Source organism: Paroedura picta, chromosome 1 (genome assembly GCF_049243985.1).
Source record: "Paroedura picta isolate Pp20150507F chromosome 1, Ppicta_v3.0, whole genome shotgun sequence".
Lineage (NCBI taxonomy): Eukaryota > Metazoa > Chordata > Lepidosauria > Squamata > Gekkonidae > Paroedura > Paroedura picta.
In genome coordinates, this window is record NC_135369.1 from 134,801,994 (window position 1) to 134,821,370 (window position 19,377).

The window sequence follows — 19,377 nt, forward strand, 5'->3', positions numbered from 1 at the left end:
GCAAGGCTTTGCAGTGAACTAGTCTTACCTTCTTTTAATAGATTTATAGATGTGTACCTGATGGCTGGTGCAGACGTTGTCTCTCACTTGATAACTGCACTTTCAGGTGGTGCCTTGTAGGCGTGAACGAGCCGTCACAGGCAACCTTTTATGGCACCTCAAAAGCAGCAATTTTCAGTGAATTCACTTCACAAATTCAGCTGCCAGACTTTGAGCAATAAGAAACAAATGGTGAACATGCATATGGGCAAGGAGTCATGAGTCTGGCAACATGCTGTCATTACAACGAGCAGGTGTTGCCTGTTCAGTGCATCTAATTTCCACAAGGCAGCCTAAAGTACTTCGCCACTTGCTAGTTCCACTGCAACCAAACACGACTGAGGGCCAGTTTAAAGACAAGGCAGGTGAGGCAAAGCAGCTCATCCGGGAGACCTTGCTGGTACACAGCTTTTCATTTAAACTGGGTGGCCTGATGTCCATATTTAAATAGCACACCAGCACAACAGCTGCCTGGATGAACTGCATAGTGTTCAAGGAGAGAGTAGCTTAAATTGGCCCTTCCACAATGAGAGAAAGTTGTATGAATCCCATAAGAAGAAGAGTTGGTTCTTATATGCCACTTTTCCCTACCCGAAGGAGGCTCAAAACGGCTTAGTCGCCTTCCCTTTCCTCTCCACACAACAGACACCCTGTGTGGTGGGTGAGGCTGAGAGAGCCCTGATATTACTGCTCGGTCAGAACAGTTTTATCAGTACCGTGGCGAGCCCAAGGTCACCCAGCTTGTTGCATGTGGGGGAGTGCAGAATCAAACCCGGCATGCCAGATTAGAAGTCCGCACTCCTAACCACTACACCAAACTGCTACAGTATGTTAGTTATCATATCTGCGCTCCTAAATAGCTACGCTCCAAGTCTCAGTGGAATCAGTAGAACAAAAATTGAGCACTTTGAGGTTACAACTTGCTAGCAAAAGTCAACCTAAGAAGAAGAACCAGCATGGGTGTTGTCTTTAGTTTATAATGGGGCTTTCCTTTTGAACGGGATACAGAAGTGCGAGTTTGCTTTCTGAATGCTGTTTATTTCATTCTGTTTTAGGTTGCCACCACTTAAGCTGAGCAGCTGGAAGCTCGTCCTGAAAATCTCTGGGCATTCATATCTTAATGGATTGCTGTAACCTGCTAATTTCTCCATTCATCCACTTCCTAGTTTCGTGAAAATATTAGCCAGCACAGATCCTGGGAAAGTTACATGTAAGTCCTGCCTATTTCATTAAAAAAACTGTAGGAACAAAGTATTTCTGTCTGGTTAGGATGAAAAACAGTCAATCTATATAGTGCTTGTTAAAACATCCTAAAAGCTGTAATTCAGTAGATAACATGAGGCTGTGAATAAATTGATCCCGAAGTACTATTATTGTCACTTTAAAAAAAACTAAATGGAGAATGTAATTTTGTCATTTTGTGGGCTTTATAAGTACCTTTACTGCCACAGCAAAGCTTGGCACAAAGTACTTTATAAATAGCTTAGGTATTTGTCTCAAAAGAATGCTACGATGTGTGTAAGTGTGTTCAGAATAATAATCCACTGTTCAGCATGGAGAGTTTAAAGTTATTTGATCATCTCAGAAACTTTTACAGCAATATGTTACAGTGTGGGTGAATTCTGACAAACAGTCTTTCCTACAACCTGGTGGCTTTTTTGATTGTCCAAGCTGGACTCTGTGGCCATTAAGTTTCTGGCAAAATCTGAGTTTTCCCCCCCTTTTAAATACTTTGCGCTTGCCTGATGCACACAAAGCTATGTAGCAGATTTCTGAATATTCGCTTTCTCATGGATCCTATTGTGTGGCATAACAATTGGGTAGTTCCGTCTTCCCTTAGAGAAACCAGCTCTTAACTTAAATCTCTGATATATGGAGTGCCTGTATAAGGATGGCACATTTCAAATGGCTCCTATCTTGCCAGGAGTGAAGCAGGAGATTAGTCTGTTGTGTTATTTTAATTGTAGCTGTGACATTGACAGTGCACTTCCCAGGGTCCCGAGAATCATCATAGTGAGTACCCAAGGGAGATTTCGATGTGTGTGTTGTGTTTGGAATTTGTGAGGCCTAGGACAGATCCTGGATGGCAAGAAACTGGCTGCATGCTAGGCTAAGGGATGATAAAGTCTGTCTTGAATATTTTCTCCTATATTGGTTTGTTACTTTTGTTTCCTTGTGGAGGGTACCACTTAACTGAAGGCTGTAACCCTAGTAGGCAAGACAGCAATAAATGCATGTGGTAAGAATGAAACTGCCCCCATCATGTAGAAAGGAATTGGTGGGTTTCAGTTTTTAAAAACAACAATGGATTGCAGACTCGTGCAGAATCTTTCCTCCGTCCATAGGTTGCTGTCCTGCAGCATCTTTCCACCTAGCTGTTCTCCAGTGAGAAGCAACAATTTGTATAATAGCACTGAATGAAGGCCAATTTGTGTACATCTCACATGTGACTGATATTTTGAGAATTGGTTTGTAGAGGCTGTACAACATTGTACAACAGACTAAAAAGCAAGGATGGTTCTGTGCAAAGGCTGGATATTTTTTTTTGTGGAGACCTGCCATTGATAGTGTTGCTTTGTAATGGGTTATCCAGGTATGAATCCTTAATTGGTGATAAAATTTACACAGTAGCCTAATTGTGTTTACCAGACACATTTCTTATATGCATAAATGACCCAAGAAGTGTAACAACCTTGTACATAGAAAACTGCTGTTCAAATCATCATCAAGTATGAAAAGTTATTCTTCATGCTGCGTTTGTGTTTTGGTCCGTTACTACTTTAGGCAAGGCTGAGTAATGTGTTGTCCCATATCCCTAGTTGCATTTTTGTAGGATCATGTGACTACTTGCAGCTGCTCAAATAATTCTACCAGGATTACCCAGAGGGAATTCATGGAATGAAAATTGTGCTAGATCAAAGCTTGGTATTTGAAGTATTCTGCATAACGACATCTGTCATTCACAATTGTGATGTCCTAAGCAGGACTTTAAATCATAACCTTCTTGAGGACACCTTCGCATATCATACTTTTTCTGTGTACATGTGAAATACTTTGTGCATCCCAAGACATTGCAGTATCAAGCATATGTGTGCCATGGTGTAACATTTGAAGGACCTTCAAGAATATACTGCTGTTGGAGGATCTTAAGAATACTTGGAGGGGATAGTGCTGTCTGATTTAGTACTGATTAAAAATTTGAGACCTGATCCACCAATATGCCCTGGCAGCAAACAAAACAGTTGAGGCATAGAGACCACTGCAGCCATGTAATAATTGTCTCTAATTTTTTTCCAGCGGTAAAGTTGGAAATTTTAGGGATCTTGGGGTGGGAGGAATCGTATGAAATATTTTCTCCTTTGGAATGAATGAAATACTTTTTATGACAAGGATTTACTCAGACTATGTAGTATAAATTTTTTTAAAGACCATGTACGAGATAAGGTAACTAGCCTCCCTGAAAGCCTTCATGGCCTCTCCTTTTACTTCTTCCATCTGTCCTTCCCATCCAACAGTAAACCTACTCCCAATCTTCAGCTTTTCCTCTCCCCTCTGACAGCTTCTACTTAGGAAAACTGTTTCCATGCTGAGTGTTGCTGGCCTCTGGACCAAGGCCACTTGCATGGTAGGGGACCCTCGGGGATATGTGGAAGCACCTCACTTTCCCCTGTGGTATTTCATCCTTTTGACAACCCTCATATCTTCTCCTCTTTCTCCACCTCATTCTTTCTTAGATTCAGTTGGGTAGCCGTGTTGGTCTGAAGCAGCAGAACAAAGTTTGAATGTAGTGGAACCTTTAACAAAAGTTTCATTCAAGGTATAAGCTTTGTATCTGAAGCAGTGAGCACACGAAAGCTTATACCTTGAATAAAACCTTTTTGGTCTTAAGGGTGCTACTAGACTCAAAATTGGTTCACACTCTCTTGCTCAGCTATTCACAAACTTACCTTTGATCTTCCTCTTGTCTTCAGCTATATTTATTACTTATTACTTATTTGCTTCATTTATACCTCACCATTCTCCACAGGGAGGGAACCTAAAGTAGCTTATTTCATTCTTTATTCCTCCTTTTTATCCTCCCAACAAACCTATGAGGTTAGTCTGAAAGTATATGACTGAGTCAACATCAACTTCGATGGCAGTCTGGTGATTTGAATTTGGGTCTAGCCCCAATGAGTTCTGTTTCAAGGGCTAAAACAGCCCTTATCCCCTTGCCCCTGTTTTTATGGACAGAAACCAAGCCTCAAATGCACACCAAGAGCCACTAGGCATGTGTTTCAAAGCTACAGGTGCTCCCCCTCCCAAGTGTTTCTTTTAGAATTCAGATTTTTCTGCCAACCTGGGTATTTTTCAGGTTTGTAGAAAGATCTGCCATGTCCATTCATGACTACACTTACTGGATACTGCATATTTTCAGTTGTGGGTGGCAGGGGTAGGGACTGCACAGCATCACTATCAGTCACATACATGGAAATTATGTCACACATGGCTGTGATGCTCTAGCACTTGCTTGAGGACTGCATAACATCATTGCTGGTTACACTGTGACAGCACTTGCTCCTCCCTCATTTTTTCCTTGCTGCTTGCAGTGGCAGGAATCTACAGTTGCGAGATTTGGTCTGTCTAATTTTCAGATATATTTTTTATTGTTTAAAAGAGACGGTATTTGTGCACTGTTAACGTGATATGATGTGTAGTGATGATACATTATCGAGGAGTTTTGTTTTGTTTAACCACATATGCTGCTAGTCCCATTGTGATTGTAAAAAGTGACACTCAAAAAAAATAGCACTGAAAATAGAAACAGTTTTATGGTAAGCAAATAAAAAAGTAGTATTTCAACAAAAACATACAATTCTCAAGTAATGTACAGTTCAGCAGTTTAGTTTTCTGAAATACTGAATATTTCCATAATTTTGTATATAGAAAACTGAAGCATTTATACTTCTGAGTTTCACAAATGTGCTACATAGTGCAATGTCACATGCTAAGTAATAAATTATGCATTTTATGCTGCTAAAGAAGTTTGGGTCTGGTAAGAAAAAATGTTACCATTATTTCAGTATCTTCCTCATTTTAAAGACACTTTTTACAATCAATGATTTCACAATATCTGGAAGCTTACAATCAATGACTTCACAATATTTTACATACCTGTGCTTGGTAATGTTTGATATCTTGCATGTTGCCTGGGCTAGTGGAACAAAGAATAAACTATTGGGTAGCACTAAATAGATTATATTTGGGCACTAAAATAAAACTCATGAATCCTTGAAAGGAGCCCCTTTGACATTTAATGTACTTTTGCGGCTGGATTTCTTGTACGGAACAGGAAAATCGGCTTCTAAACTGCAGTATCGACTGTGTGCAAAATCAGATGCAAGAAGTCCACATTCTGATTTGTAGATTAAGGAGTTTTAATGCCTTAAATGTATTATGATTACATTTGAACAATGCTTATTTTAAATGGTAAAATTTTATTCAAAAATATTTTAATTAAAATGGAGAAAATTGATACTTACAGGCACTACAAATATTACTTTAAAAAGCAGATATTTTCATGTGCTTTAGGACTTTGCTTTAATTGTAAAACATTATTTCTCCATCTTCTTTGAAGGACCAGTCATGAGTTTATTCTTCTTTTATGATTTTCACAAATGTATGACACTTGCTAAGTCTTTAGACGTTTCTGTGTATGTAAACTGAAACTTTCCCTGCGTATCTGCACCTTTTCTTGCCTTTGTTTCCCAAATACTGTTACTGACCTTTAAGTATAAATTGCACGATCCAGAGTAAAACTGACCATGCACAAATCACGTACAACTGGCTGTGCATTAACATATGATTTATTTGCAGCTACAACTGGCTCTGTATCATGGGTACTTGTACTTCACGTCATTTTGGAAGGGGAAGATAAGGGCTTTGTACATCTCTCTATATATAACATTATCAGGCGATGTTGAGCACTCAAGCATCTATCACAGTCATAGAGGATAATAAAGCTAATGGAACTGCTGACACTTTAAATAGGAAGGCATCTTGGTGAGAAACTATTCCCCTTTTTATGTATTTGCTGGAAATAGCAATATTCGGACATTAAATTAAGATAAATGCTACTTGTAACCTTAGTGAATATAGAATTAAAGCTTACGAGCCAGTTTGTTGTGTAACATGCTTTGAAATACGTTTGGCCTTCCTTTCATCTCACCATTAGTTGTCGGTGCAATAGATCTGTTGAAATGTCAGTTTAATTTTAAATTATTTTTTGGCTTTGATGCTGCTGTAGCTTCTGCAGGTCACAGACTGTATTTTCCTATTCTCAGCCTAGATTGGCAAAGCTTTATTAGATATAATAGTTATGTAACTATGATATGTTTATTATAGGTTGGCAGCAACAAGCAACAGTACTGTATCAGGCTTCAGCATTACCAGTCATCTAAAGAGACTGGAAAAGATGGCAACATTTACAACAATGTTCAAATGTCTGCCTTTGGAACAGGTTCATGGTTGAACCCGCTCTGTCTGTCTCTCACTCACACACACACACACACACAGTAGTTCTGAACATGGCCTACAATGCAGACCAAAAAATCCACACAATAGCGCCATGTACAGATAGGGTGATGTTTTGCAAACCTAGGGAAAGCCCCCGCATTTGCAGAAAAATGCAAAAAGGGGGGATAGTGAGGGTTTGAACAAAAAAAAAAACCCTAAAGCAGTGTATACATCTTAACTTCAGAAGAAGATGCTGACTGATCTCATAAGATTACATGCAGCGCAGGGGGGCTGCTAGCAACCACAGACAGACAAAGCAGGTGCTTAGAAAAAGAAGGAATGACAGAGGTAAGAGGGGGGGAATACAGTGGCGAGGGAGCACATGGCAGTGGCAATGGAACAATGAAGGAAAGGAGGAGGGGGAAAGCAAAAAGTGTCAGCAATGACTGAAGAAGGTGGCCACAGCAGTAAAGACCCAGGAGGGAAGGAGATGGCATTGAGAGCAAGCAGTGCTTGCTTCCTTCTCCCAAGCTCAAGTATATACCCCCACACCATCAGCTTTTGGTGAGAGCAGAGGAAACTTGAATCAGAAACCAGCCAGGTTTTTTTTTACTCAAAGCCTCCTTTCCCTCAGTTGCCATCAGCCTGCTGATTGTAGAGTCGAGGAATACAAAGCACGTGAGATACACATTCTTTTCCAAGCCCAGACCCCCATGATTACCTGGCCAGCAAGAGGAGGTGGGAACTTGGAGCAAAAAGCTCAGGTCTGCATATGGTCTGCTAAAGCCTTCTTACTGTTCTACCAGTTAATCAGGGGAACTTTTAAACCTGAAAGCACATCCTCCTGCTTTTCAGCTCCAAGTTCAGTTCCTGAGCCACCAGCTAGTGGTGAGGAGAACTGGATGCATCATTATTTTTCATCTGATGTAAAGGTTGGTGAAAGGGGAAGAAGAAGGGGGCAGTGGTTGAAATGGGATTTTTGTCTTCTCTTGCATCTGAAGATCATGTTTTTGCAGCTCACCTATGGTGCTAGACAGTGGAACAGTCCCAGCCAGCAAGCTTTAACCACTGGAGATTGCTGCAAAAGTAGAAGCAGACCTTTGCAGCCATCCTTAGCCAAGCTGACACACAAATCCCCGCTCATTAAGACAGTTTATAAACGTCCCTTTTTTAGAGAGGGAAACCTCATAATGATCAGCAGCACAGGTACTCCAAAGAAATAATCACAAGTATTTTAAAATATATACAATGCCCTAGTAACAAGCACTTCACTTTAAGCAGTTCAGCAACTCCCTGGGCTGTCTTTGGCATGTGCCAAATGACAGTCACTTATTTCAGGACAATGTCAATGAAAAATCATTTAAAAAGCCGTGCTGGTGGAATCCACTTTCGCTAACCTTAGCCACATAAGTTGTATTTTTATAGCAGTTTCAGTACTTCCCTCTGTACTTGCCCTGTGTTGTACAGTCATTTAGTATCTAGTCTTGAGGGTATTGTGGTTGCAACTGAGTGGTGTGTGACCCATTTTTCATAACACTTTTGAATGCTGTAAAAGCAGAAGTATTTAGAACATCTGCAAGATGAAATAATTTACAGAAAAGCAGGTTGTTTTTGTTTTGTTGTTAAACCTCTGATTCATCCCTTTGCTTCACGCTGTGAGTGCAGAAGTGTCCGTTTTAGTCCTGTTTAATACATAAGGGTTTGAAGCTTAGCAAAGAAATCACTTTTCAACTTATATCCATTATAAAATGGGACAGCCATATGAAGAGCTGATGAGCGGGTGGAGCTGTCTGTAGAACTTGCAGAGCTGAAAACAGAAATGGCAGAAGAGATAGAGGAATGCTTTACTTCTCAGAGCAAGCTTGAATCATCCCAGTGGCATGGAAACCATCCTTCACATCCTATGATGCAGTGATACCAGCCATGTAACTATCCAGGATGAACCCATAATGTGACTCTTGGAATACTTGATCTGTTCCAGTGTACTCCAGATTTCTTCCTGTTGTCCAAATGATGCTAAATAAAGTGGAACTTCAGCTGCTTTCCTACTGCTGAGTACCCACCCTATAAAAGCATCTGTGCAGAGAGACTGCAGGCTATGGAAGCAGTGAGGGATAATTTGTGCTCTTCAGACAATATTCTTAGCTCTCATTGTCTTTTGAAAATATGTATAGGGATAGAGCCACAGCTGCACATTGTCATGCCATAGGACTGGCCAGGCACGCATGTGAGACACATGTCTGGCAAAATTCCAGGACTCTCTCTCCACATTGAAGGGCCAAATCAAACAGAATACAAGAGATCCTTAATTAGACCTCCCAGTGTTTAGTTAAAAGCAGCTGCTGAGGAACAGTGACGCTATTGGAGGGACTGTTTAAGTCAGGGGTAGTCAAACTGCGGCCCTCCAGATGTCCATGGACTACAATTCCCAGGAGCCCCCTGCCAGCAAATGCTGGCAGGGGGCTCCTGGGAATTGTGGTCCATGGACATCTGGAGGGCCGCAGTTTGACTACCCCTGGTTTAAGTCTTTCCCCTTTCAATTTCCAAACTTAAAGAGACACAGTGATACAGGGAGTTATGGGAATGGATCTCTTCAGCTTTTTTTTTGCTGGACATAGGAATCTTATGGGGCCCCATTTGGATCCAGAAGTATGTTACCACTGGAAGGAAGAAGTACTGCAAATGCCAGTTTCTGTTGGCATATATTTTATTTTATTTCTTTAAATTTCCAGGCTGCCCCTCTCCAAAAAGGTTTGGGGGCAACTTACAATATAGAAGCATTTTTACAATAAAAACTTTACAATCTTTAAATTTCAATTTAAAACACTGCAATTTCCCCCTGGGCCAGATGTTAAATCAGTTAAGTTAAAATAATTGGCCTGGAGGAAGGTTTAAAACCGCTGTTCTCATAATTGTTGTTGTTATGTGCAAAGTCGTGTCCGACCCATCGCGACCCCATGGACAATGATCCTCCAGGCCTTCCTGTCCTCTACCATTCCCCGGAGTCCATTTAAGTTTGCACCTACTGCTTCAGTGACTCCATCCATCCACCTCATTCTCTGTCGTCCCCTTCTTCTTTTGCCCTCGATCTCTCCCAGCATTAGGCTCTTCTCCAGGGAGTCCTTCCTTCTCATGAGGTGGCCAAAATATTTGAGTTTCATCTTCAGGATCTGGCCTTCTAAAGAGCAGTCAGGGCTGATCTCCTCTAGGACTGACTGGTTTGTTCGCCTTGCAGTCCAAGGGACTCGCAAGAGTCTTCTCCAGCACCAGAGTTCAAAAGCCTCAATTCTTTGACGCTCGGCCTTCCTTATGGTCCAACTTTCGCAGCCATCCATTGCAACTGGGAAGACCATAGCCTTGACTAAACGCACTTTTGTTGGCAGGGTGATGTCTCTGCTTTTTAGGATGCTGTCTAGATTTGCCATAGCTTTCCTCCCCAGGAGCAAGCGTCTTTTAATTTCTTTGCTGCAGTCCCCATCTGCAGTGATCTTGGAGCCCAGGAAAATACACATATTTATGACCGCCCAAACATGACATCTAATTTCTCTGTACATTGATGTTGCTATTAGGTCTACTGGTGAAAAATATCTGTGGGGTTTTTTGTCTGGAACAGAGATGAAGATACAGAAAACAGGTTAGGAAGGGTTAAACACCTGTGCTCCAACACAAACAGGAATTTCTAGTCTCATCTGTAGCCCATATCTGCTACTTTTAAATTTAAAAATCTAATATTGTAAGAGTTGATTGGATTCTCCATAGCATGTTTCTTATTTGCACTTACCATTTGGACCCATGTGTTCTAGGTATTTTCACATCTGATTTCAGAAAAGGGTTATAAGTATAAGTCATGCATGGGGAGTGTTTCCTCAGATAAGAGAAATACGCATTTCTAGAGAGTTTTCAGCAAGTTATGGTGGGGAAAATCATTAGCTGAGCTGTAATGACTTGCAGGGATTTCATGAGAATTAATGTTGCAATGAAAACTGTAGTGGTCATAAGGACTAGAATTTTTAAGAAGTTTTACTTACTGGCCTTCTCCTCAAACCTCATCCTGCTCTGTTATTTGTCTGGTGTCAAGGTGGCTTTCCACTTAATTGGCAATAGCTGTAAATGAAGTTAGTCATGCACATGTTGAAAAAGAAGTGTCTTCAAACACATGTACGGTTCGCAGATGGAAAAAAAATTAGATATGCATGACAACAGTAAATGGGACTGTATTGCAAGGTCTTGTGTCAGACTTATATAAAATTAGACTAATTTGCAAAGCAAGTTCTGAAGTTCAGTGTTTAGTCCCAATTTCATACTTGAATGGTAGCATGTTATGATGTATTCAGATATTCCTATGACTGTAGTGGGGTTTTTATTAACTCCTGGTAAACTTTCTCGGTGGAACATTCTGCAACTTTTAAGTCTAAGCTTTTCAAAGGCATTCCCAGTTAACTGTCCAGTATGGACACAAGCCCGCCAAAGTTGAACACTTTGTTCCCATTTGTGTACAAGGGAGAATTAAGCTAGTTACAGAGCTCTGTACCAGCTGGAGTCACCAAATTGACTTCATGATGCATATAGAGTGTGTTACAGTAGTCTCGTCTCAATGTTTCCATAGCATGGATCCGGTGACCAGATCAGCCCATTCAAGGGAGGGGGACAACTTCTCACCTAAAGGAAAGAAAGCACTTTTTGCTACTCCTTTAACTTGCTTTTCCAGTGGTAATACTGGATTTAGTATAAGCCCTAGGCTCTTAACCGTGTCGGCAGAGGACATCTGGACCCAATCAAATATTAGAACAGTGTCCTTCAGCACCCCAGCCTTCCAAGCAGCATTTCTGTGTCTGGTCCATACCCTGACCTTGATAGCCCAGGCAAGACCAATCTCACCAGAGCACGAAAACTAAGCAAGGCTGGCCCTGGCTAGCATTTGGATGGGAGTCCTCCAAGGAGCATGAGGGTCATGATGCAGAGGCAGGAAATGGCAAACTACCTTCAAATGACTCTTGCCTGGCTGCAAGACAATCCTCGGATCTCCTGGCTGTACTGTATACATGCCATACAATAAATAATGTGTTGTCCAGTTTCAGTTTGTTCACTCTTAACCATTTAGCCACAGCAGTCAGACAGTGGCTCAACAGAGTGCTTTGATTGACAAGGGGGGGAAGCAATGTTTAGCTTGGGGGGGGGGGCTTTCTTCCACAAAACTTGAAGAACCAGCACACATGCCTCATTTCCATCTTGACACATTTTCTGCTGCTTTCATAGACTGCTATTACATTGGCAGCATCAGATTAATACCTGTGAATCCACAGTCAGCTTTAAGGCTTGGTGAAGTACTAAGATGAAATAGAGAAGCACCTGGTTGCTTGAAGCTCTTCTCTTGCATCCTTAAGGATGGCAGCAGTTTGGTTACTTAAGTAGGAAGGAAGCCCTGTTCATATGTATATATTGCATGTATGTATATATGCCTTTATGAGAAAGGTTCAGGTAGGAAGCTGTGTTGGGCTGAAGCCCAAATGAAGGACAAGATCAACTCAGGCGTTGCAGAATAATAAAGCTTCTTTTTTTTATTGTAATGATGTTTTTTATTTTCATAAAGATAGAAATATAAGATACAACACAAGTTATTGATACAAAAAGCAGTAAATAAAATATAATCATCATTTGAAAATATACGACCCCACATTGACTCCACAGTGATATAAACTTTTGCCCAAAACTCTAAAAGCCATGAGTCTAAGAGCCATCCACATTTCCACTACATTAAAAAAAGGCCTGTTTAGATATACAAAAGAAAAGTTGTTATTAATCAACTTATTTGAGAGATCATAGACCTCACGTTAACTGCTTGATACAATCTAAGAGCTATCCTGGCAGATATTTCTAGGTTTAAGTTAGATGCTTAACATTAAACATTTCTTATAGAACAGTATAAGTTTTGGCCCTGTATCAATACCCTGATGAAGGGAGAGGAAAGTAGGGCTTTGCCTTAAAGATGTACAAAGAAAAAAATTATGCCTTTATGAGAAAGGTTCAGGTAGGAAGCTGTGTTGGGCTGAAGCCCAAATGAAGGACAAGATCAACTCAGGCGTTGCAGAATAATAAAGCTTCTTTTAAATCATTCATGGTTTAATTCAACTGGGGAAACCAAAACGGGTCCCAGGTACACAATATCCTATTTTCTGTCTGTGGTTTCCTCAGTGGCTTATACCTAATTATCAAAGTCAGTAAATATATTGTTCAGCCAAACAACAATTTCAAAATTGATATTTACTGACTTTATGTTTTGGCTTTACCAGTTGAATTAAACCATAAAAGACTGATTAAACAGAAGCTTTATTATTCTGCAACGCCTGAGTTGATCTTGTCCGTCATTTGGGCTTTTTATGGATTGGCAGACTTTCTGTATTGGTCTGAAGCAGCAGAACAAAGTTTGAATCCAGTGGCACTTTTAAGACCAACCAAATTTTACTTGGGTGCATGTTTTGGGGTGCCTGCACACTTCTTCAGATTTACACAAAAGCTTATAGCCAGAATAAAACTCTGTTGGTCTTAAGGGTGCCACTGGGCTCAATCTTTGTTCTGTTAGTAAGGAAGAGGTGTTCATATTACAATTGAAATAGAGGACTTGTGGTAGGATAAATGTGGGGTTTATATCATTTATTCAGTTGTACAGGCTGTTTTTCACAAGTTATGTTGAATACACGTATAATCAATGTATAGTGTGTGCTAAATGCCTTGACATTGCATCCAAGACTAGTACGGCTGAATATGTGATATGAGCCCCACATTTCTACACCTATTGGTCCCTGGTTTCGTTTGATAAGTTGAGTGCATGTTGGCAGTGTCTTAGCAACAGGTGTACACATGAATGTGCAGGATCTATGTGCATTAGCTATAACCCATCAACAGTGCTATAGGGATCCAGTTTAATTATTCAGGGGGGTTAGAGCTATATTGTGCCTTGTTCTCCAAGCCCTTTTCTCAAAATGGCTTACTTACAGTGCCAGAGCCTTAGCAGTAAGGAAATACCCAAGGTGGGATTTCCCTGAGAGATAAACCATGTCCAAGGAGGTTTCTGCATGCACCCCTTTTTTCTTCTGAAATCAGTCTTCTGGAATTAATCCCTTGCCATTTCTGCATGGTTTCAACAGGTCCTGTTTTGAATCTGAGTCTGCTGTGCCCTACCTAGTTGGACCATAAAGTGCTCCATGTAGTCTTATTCCTGCTCCATTTTTTCACCCCTGATGAGGGGTGAAGAGGGCTGACTGAGAGGAACAGGCTTGTGCTGAGATGAGCCATCATTCTGGGATTTTCTTTTAAAAAACAACTTTGTTTCATATCTGTTTATGCATTTGCCTTGTAGGTGTTGGGAGTGTGGGCGTAGAAGAAAAAATAGTGGTTTCAAATAAGATTTTCCATCTATTGCCCTTTTCTCTAACACTGAAAATAAAGACTCATAAGCTGGAGCCATAGATGAAGCACAGTCAGTCAGTTAAGTGCTCACATTTGGCTCGCATGCTGTCGCCTCTGTCGGGTAAGATCTACGTTTTAGAGTTGGTTCCTGTGGCAGAGGGAGGCTGGGCTTGTTACTATGAGAAAGAAGGCATCAGGTTAATCACAGTTACTCTGTATGTTACATAGTATATGAACTGGATTCTTAAAAACATGTCCATATAAAAATAAATTGTCATGATTTTTAAAAAATGTGTTTTGTTATGAGCGGCTACTTCCTGATATTTTGTAATACAGCTGTACTTTAACATGGATCTGGTTGTAAGACCTGCCTTTGTGGATCAAATCAAGCACCTAGTAACCACCCAGTTCTTTCTTGGCACTCATAAGCTAGGCATGAAGGAGGTAGCTGCTCTGTATGTATCTGTATGTATGATAATCACAGATATACTACTTCTGTTCATGGAGGTTTCATTTGTGTATCTTGGTTAACACCTTTTGCTGTATCTCCTGTGACCTGATTTGTCCCCTAAGGAGGTGGGGAAAGAGTGGGAATCAGAAGAGAGGCAGTGTTAATTTGACCATGGGAAGTTTGTGCTTATCTGATTGGCATTACTTACAGCTATCCAGGACAAGAGTTGAGAGGCATTTTGTATATTCACAAGCAAATTTATTAAGCTGATTTCATTTTACATTGTATACTTGGCCTCAACAAGAAGCATTGTTTTATATATAGCAGGAACTATGTAGCATCACCCTTTGCTGGCTCAACTACTCTCTAGGTAGGTAGCCAGGTCTCCTTAAGAAGCAGCTGCCTTAATTAGAGTTCATCTTTCTTTTTAATAGAGCTGTTAAATCTTTTGTGACTAAATCTAATTGAAAACAGGGCTGTATTTTTGTCTTTAATGTGTTCTTGTGACTGTATGGTCCAATTTCACAATTAAATTTCTAATTTTATGTCCTGCTTAAGATGCTGTCCCCAATTTATTTATTTATTTATTTATTTATTTATTTATTTATTTATTTACTAACTAGACTTTCACGACCGCCGCTCCAAGTATGGCTGGCTTGGGGCAGTTTGCAACATTTAATTTTACTTATTGCACATCAAGAGTGTAAATTCCACCTTGCCATGTGGTCCCTGATAAACATGTGATTTCTGGTAAACATGCAGAAGCAGCTTTACAAAACTTTAGCTGTAGAGGAATGCGAAGGTTTCACATTTATGTCTTGTTTTCATGTAGGGTTGTTACCATTGAAGAGTTGAGCAATGTACAGTTGTAAGAAATGTTTGTGTTAATGTTTCCTAGCAGGCACTGAATAAAAGAGTTGGCCTTTTCCTAGTGTGAATGGGTAGTGGAAGTTCTGAATACAGTGCAAACATAATATGAAGAGAATTGTCCTGTGTGCATAATAAAGAGAGATAAGATGTTGGCCACCATGGAGAGAGATGAAGATCAGCTGAATACTTTTCCATACCTGTAAACAGTTTGCGCTGTATTCAAAACTTCCACCACATATTCACACTAGGAGAAGGTCAACTCTTCCATTCAGTGTCTGCTAGGAAGCATTAAGACAGACATGTCCAAATTAAACAGTCACAGATATAGTAATAAAATTAATGCCAAAGAAACTTGCATTTACTTTGTTTCATTACTTTGAGATTCTGGCCTAATAAACCTTTTAATCTTCCTATGGTTTTTACTAAGTAGAAAGTATTGTGTGATCTGGTGCAGTACTGTGTTTGTCTAATACGTCCCTGAACGAACCTCTGAGATGGAGGACGTCTTAGTGGGTGATTCTCACCATTCTCTTAGGGAAGCAGAAACTTCTTTTCTTCTCCTTCCTGTTTCCCTGGTGGGAGTCACCCATTCTGTTCTTTCCCCGCCTCAGTAGGGAGAGCAGCTGGACTAACCAGCTTAGCAGGCTTTCTAGCTATTTATTTGTATAGCTCCAAAATCTTTCTTTCTCTATTCTCATTCCCCACTTGTCTTTTTTGCCTTCTACAACTGTCTTTCATTTCTTTCTACCCTCTTCTCTCTCATTGCCCACTTTCCTTTTTAAAGCTCAGTGAAGTGAGTGAAGAGCAGATTTAACTCCACCCTCCCATTCCTTTTCCATTGTCTGTGAATTCAGTAAGGCCAGCATAGAATATGAGCAGAAAGCCATTCTGACCTCTTGATTCCCTCCCAAGTTAGTTAGGAATAACTGAGTACCTTCTCCTGGGCTCTGGAGTAACCCTGGAGTTATTAGTAACCCTCATTCAGAATGACTGCTGTGGTTACTCTAAGATACATCTTCATCCTCTTCTAGATGACATCCTTGTAAGATCCAGCTCCAGCCAATAGACCATCCTAGAAACACAAGAGGAACAGTCACTACACCTACCTTTATTTACAGATATTCTGCACCAGGAACCAGTTTGGCATCCTGAGCAATCACAGTTACTAAAACTGGGCTATAGCGCAGATGTAACCAGGATTATCCTGGTGTCCAAATGCCAATCCACAAACAGGTTCTATAAGTGTACATGGAAAGCATTTGTCCGTTGTTATAAAAGAAAAAAGGTCAAGCAAAGGTCCTGCCTCCCTAAGAGGATGGTGGGAATCATCCACCTAATATGTTGTCCTCTGAGGAGAAGGATCTTTCTCAGTGATCTCCCTGTCCAATCTTGGAACAGAGCAAGAGGTCAAGGAGGTTTGGGCTCAAGTTCAGGTAAAACAGTGTTCTGCTAGTTCAGATGTCATTTCTTCCAGTACAGTCAGGGCACATATGAAGTAGCGAGTCACCCCCCCCCCCCCCCCCGGACACATACACACTGCATAGGTAATAGAGACTTGTAATGTTCAAAGTCTACTGGGGAAATGACATGAATTGGCATCACAGTACAATGCAATCCACCATGTCCTCCCCCCTCCACATATCCCCACAACTACATAATGTTAAGGAAAACATTAAGATGATCCACTCATGAAGAATCTCTCATATAATATATAGTCCTGGTCAGATGTTCAGTTCTGATCGCAAAAACAAAGAACATATTCCACCAGTGGCTTTTTCCCTGCAACAGTCTGTTTTTTTCCTGCATAAGGTTGCATAGAAAGAAACGTAGCCCACTTGCAGGAGATGATCTAATCCTAGCAAAACAGTGGATTGTTGTAACTCAGGCCAGCCATTGTGATTTCAGATGAATAATATGCACCATTTAGTGGCAGCCATTTGGTGTAATGATGCCTTTCTATGTGCTATGTCTTCATTGCTGGTTATTCTCTTAGGATGTTCATTTAAGGAATGCTGTATAGCAGTTATTACTGATGGAGAAATCTTGTGTATAATTGGAATTCTCAAATAAGCTTGACAATTGGAGTGTGGAACATAAATGCAATAAGGGCATTTCAACAGAGATCTGTAATTGGGAATGAATGGAGTAAATGTGTACACATGTGCTGCAGAAGGGCACAGTGGAAGGTGAAATTGCACACTCTGCAGTGAATGAGGGATGAAAGCCAATGTATCAGTGTCACGGCATGACAGTGTAGAGTATAAATGATATTGTCACTGCATACTGCAGCAGGTATCAAGGGGATTTCACTCCACTGAATTACATTTCTTAGACAGAACTGAAGGCATTGTGTCTGAATGAGCAGAGGGGAAAAGAAGGGTTGTCAGTATAAAGCAGAAGACTGTACAGAACAACTGGCTGGAGAATTGAAAAACTGGTGCATTCTGAAGTTTATTGTGCTTTTTGAGGAGCCTTTGTGTTTTACTTTCCCTTGTAAATGAAGTTTGTGAGACAGACAGACAGTAAGTGTGGTTCTCTCATAACCACCCACCCACCCAAAAAAAAATACTTAGCTCTTGTAGACTCATGTGTTCCCACACTAATACTTAACCTAAGGAAATTTTAGGTACGTACAGTTTAGGAAAATCTGATTTAGGACTAAAAGAGATTTGAGCTATCATTCAAAATTGTATGTTTTGATTTTGGTTTTTCTTGGTTCTTTTATTAGTCAGTATATTATAGTGTTTAAAGATTTAGGTCAGGATCTGGGAGACTTAGCTTTGAATTCCCATTCTGCCATGGAAGTTCACAAGGTGACCTTGACCCAAGCACATAGTCTTAGCCTGCCCTACCTCAAAGGATTGTTTTGAGGATAAAATAGAGGAGAATGACATAATTAGTTGTTATTAGTTGCAAAGTTGTGTCCGACCTATCGCGACCCCATGGACAATGATCCTCCAGGCCTTCCTGTCCTCTACTATTCCCCAAAGTCCATTGAAGCTTGCACCGACTGCTTCAGTGACTCCATCCAGCCACCTCATTCTCTGTCGTCCCCTTCTTCTTTTGCCCTCAATCGCTCTCAGCATTAGGCTCTTCTCCAGGGAGTCTTACCTTCTTATGAGGTGGCCAAAGTACTTGAGTTTCATCTTCAGGATCTGGCCTTCTAAGGAGCAGGCAGGGCTGATCTCCTCTAGGACTGACCGGTTTGTTCGCCTTGCAGTCCAAGGGACTCGCAAGAGTCTTCTCCAGCACCAGAGTCCAAAAGCCTCAATTCCTTGACGCTCGGCCTTCCTTATGGTCCAACTTTCACAGCCATACATTGCAACTGGGAATACCATAGCCTTGACTAGACGCACTTTTGTTGGCAGAGTGATGTCTCTGCTTTTTAGGATGCTGTCTAGATTTGCTATAGCTTTCCTCCCCAGGAGCAAGCGTCTTTTAATTTCTTTGATGCAGTCCCCATCTGCAGTGATCTTGGAGCCTAGGACATAAGCTGCTTTGGGTCCCTATTAGGAAGAAAAGCAGAGTGTAAAAGGTAAAGGTAAAGGTATCCCCTGTGCAAGCACCGGGTCATATCTGCCCCTTGGAGTGACGCCCTCTAGCGTTTTCATGGCAGACTCAATACGGGGTGGTTTGCCAGTGTCTTCCCCAGTCATTACCATTTACCCCCCAGCAGCAAGCTGGGTACTCAATTTACCGACCTCGGAAGGATGGAAGGCTGAGTCAACATTGAGCCGGCTGCTGGGATTGAAACTCCCAGGCTCACGGGCAGAGCTTCAGACAGCATGTCTGCTGCCTTACCACTGTGCGCACAAGAGGCTCTACTCTGCGCCAAAAGAGTAGTGTAAAAGGTCTAAATATAAATTTGATTTATCAGGATGTAAGACATTGAAATTAGAGAAGTGAATGGTGCAGAGCAAATGGTGCAATCTCCCCCTTCTTTGCTTTGCTTACCACTCCTTACTCTTTACCACTACCTGCCCTTCCAGCTGCGCCATCCCCATGTATCTCCAGTAGTGGAGCACCGGGTGGAGCACCGGGGGGTGGGGGGGACAAGGCTGGTATCATTCTCCTACCCTGACAGCTCCACATTTAGCCACCTTCCTTATGTGCAC

At 41.1% G+C, this 19,377-nt stretch overlaps 1 protein-coding gene across 6 annotated transcripts in view; it reads left to right on the forward strand.

Moving 5' to 3' along the window:
• BACH2 (BACH transcriptional regulator 2) overlaps positions 1 to 19,377 on the forward strand; it is a 225,233-nt gene that overhangs the window by 122,091 nt on the left and 83,765 nt on the right. For all 6 annotated transcript variants that reach the window (XM_077304234.1, XM_077304266.1, XM_077304240.1 and 3 more), the window contains one exon: positions 1,095 to 1,249. The gene's annotated coding sequence lies outside the window, so the exon portion shown is untranslated. The remainder of the gene's footprint in view (positions 1 to 1,094; positions 1,250 to 19,377) is intronic.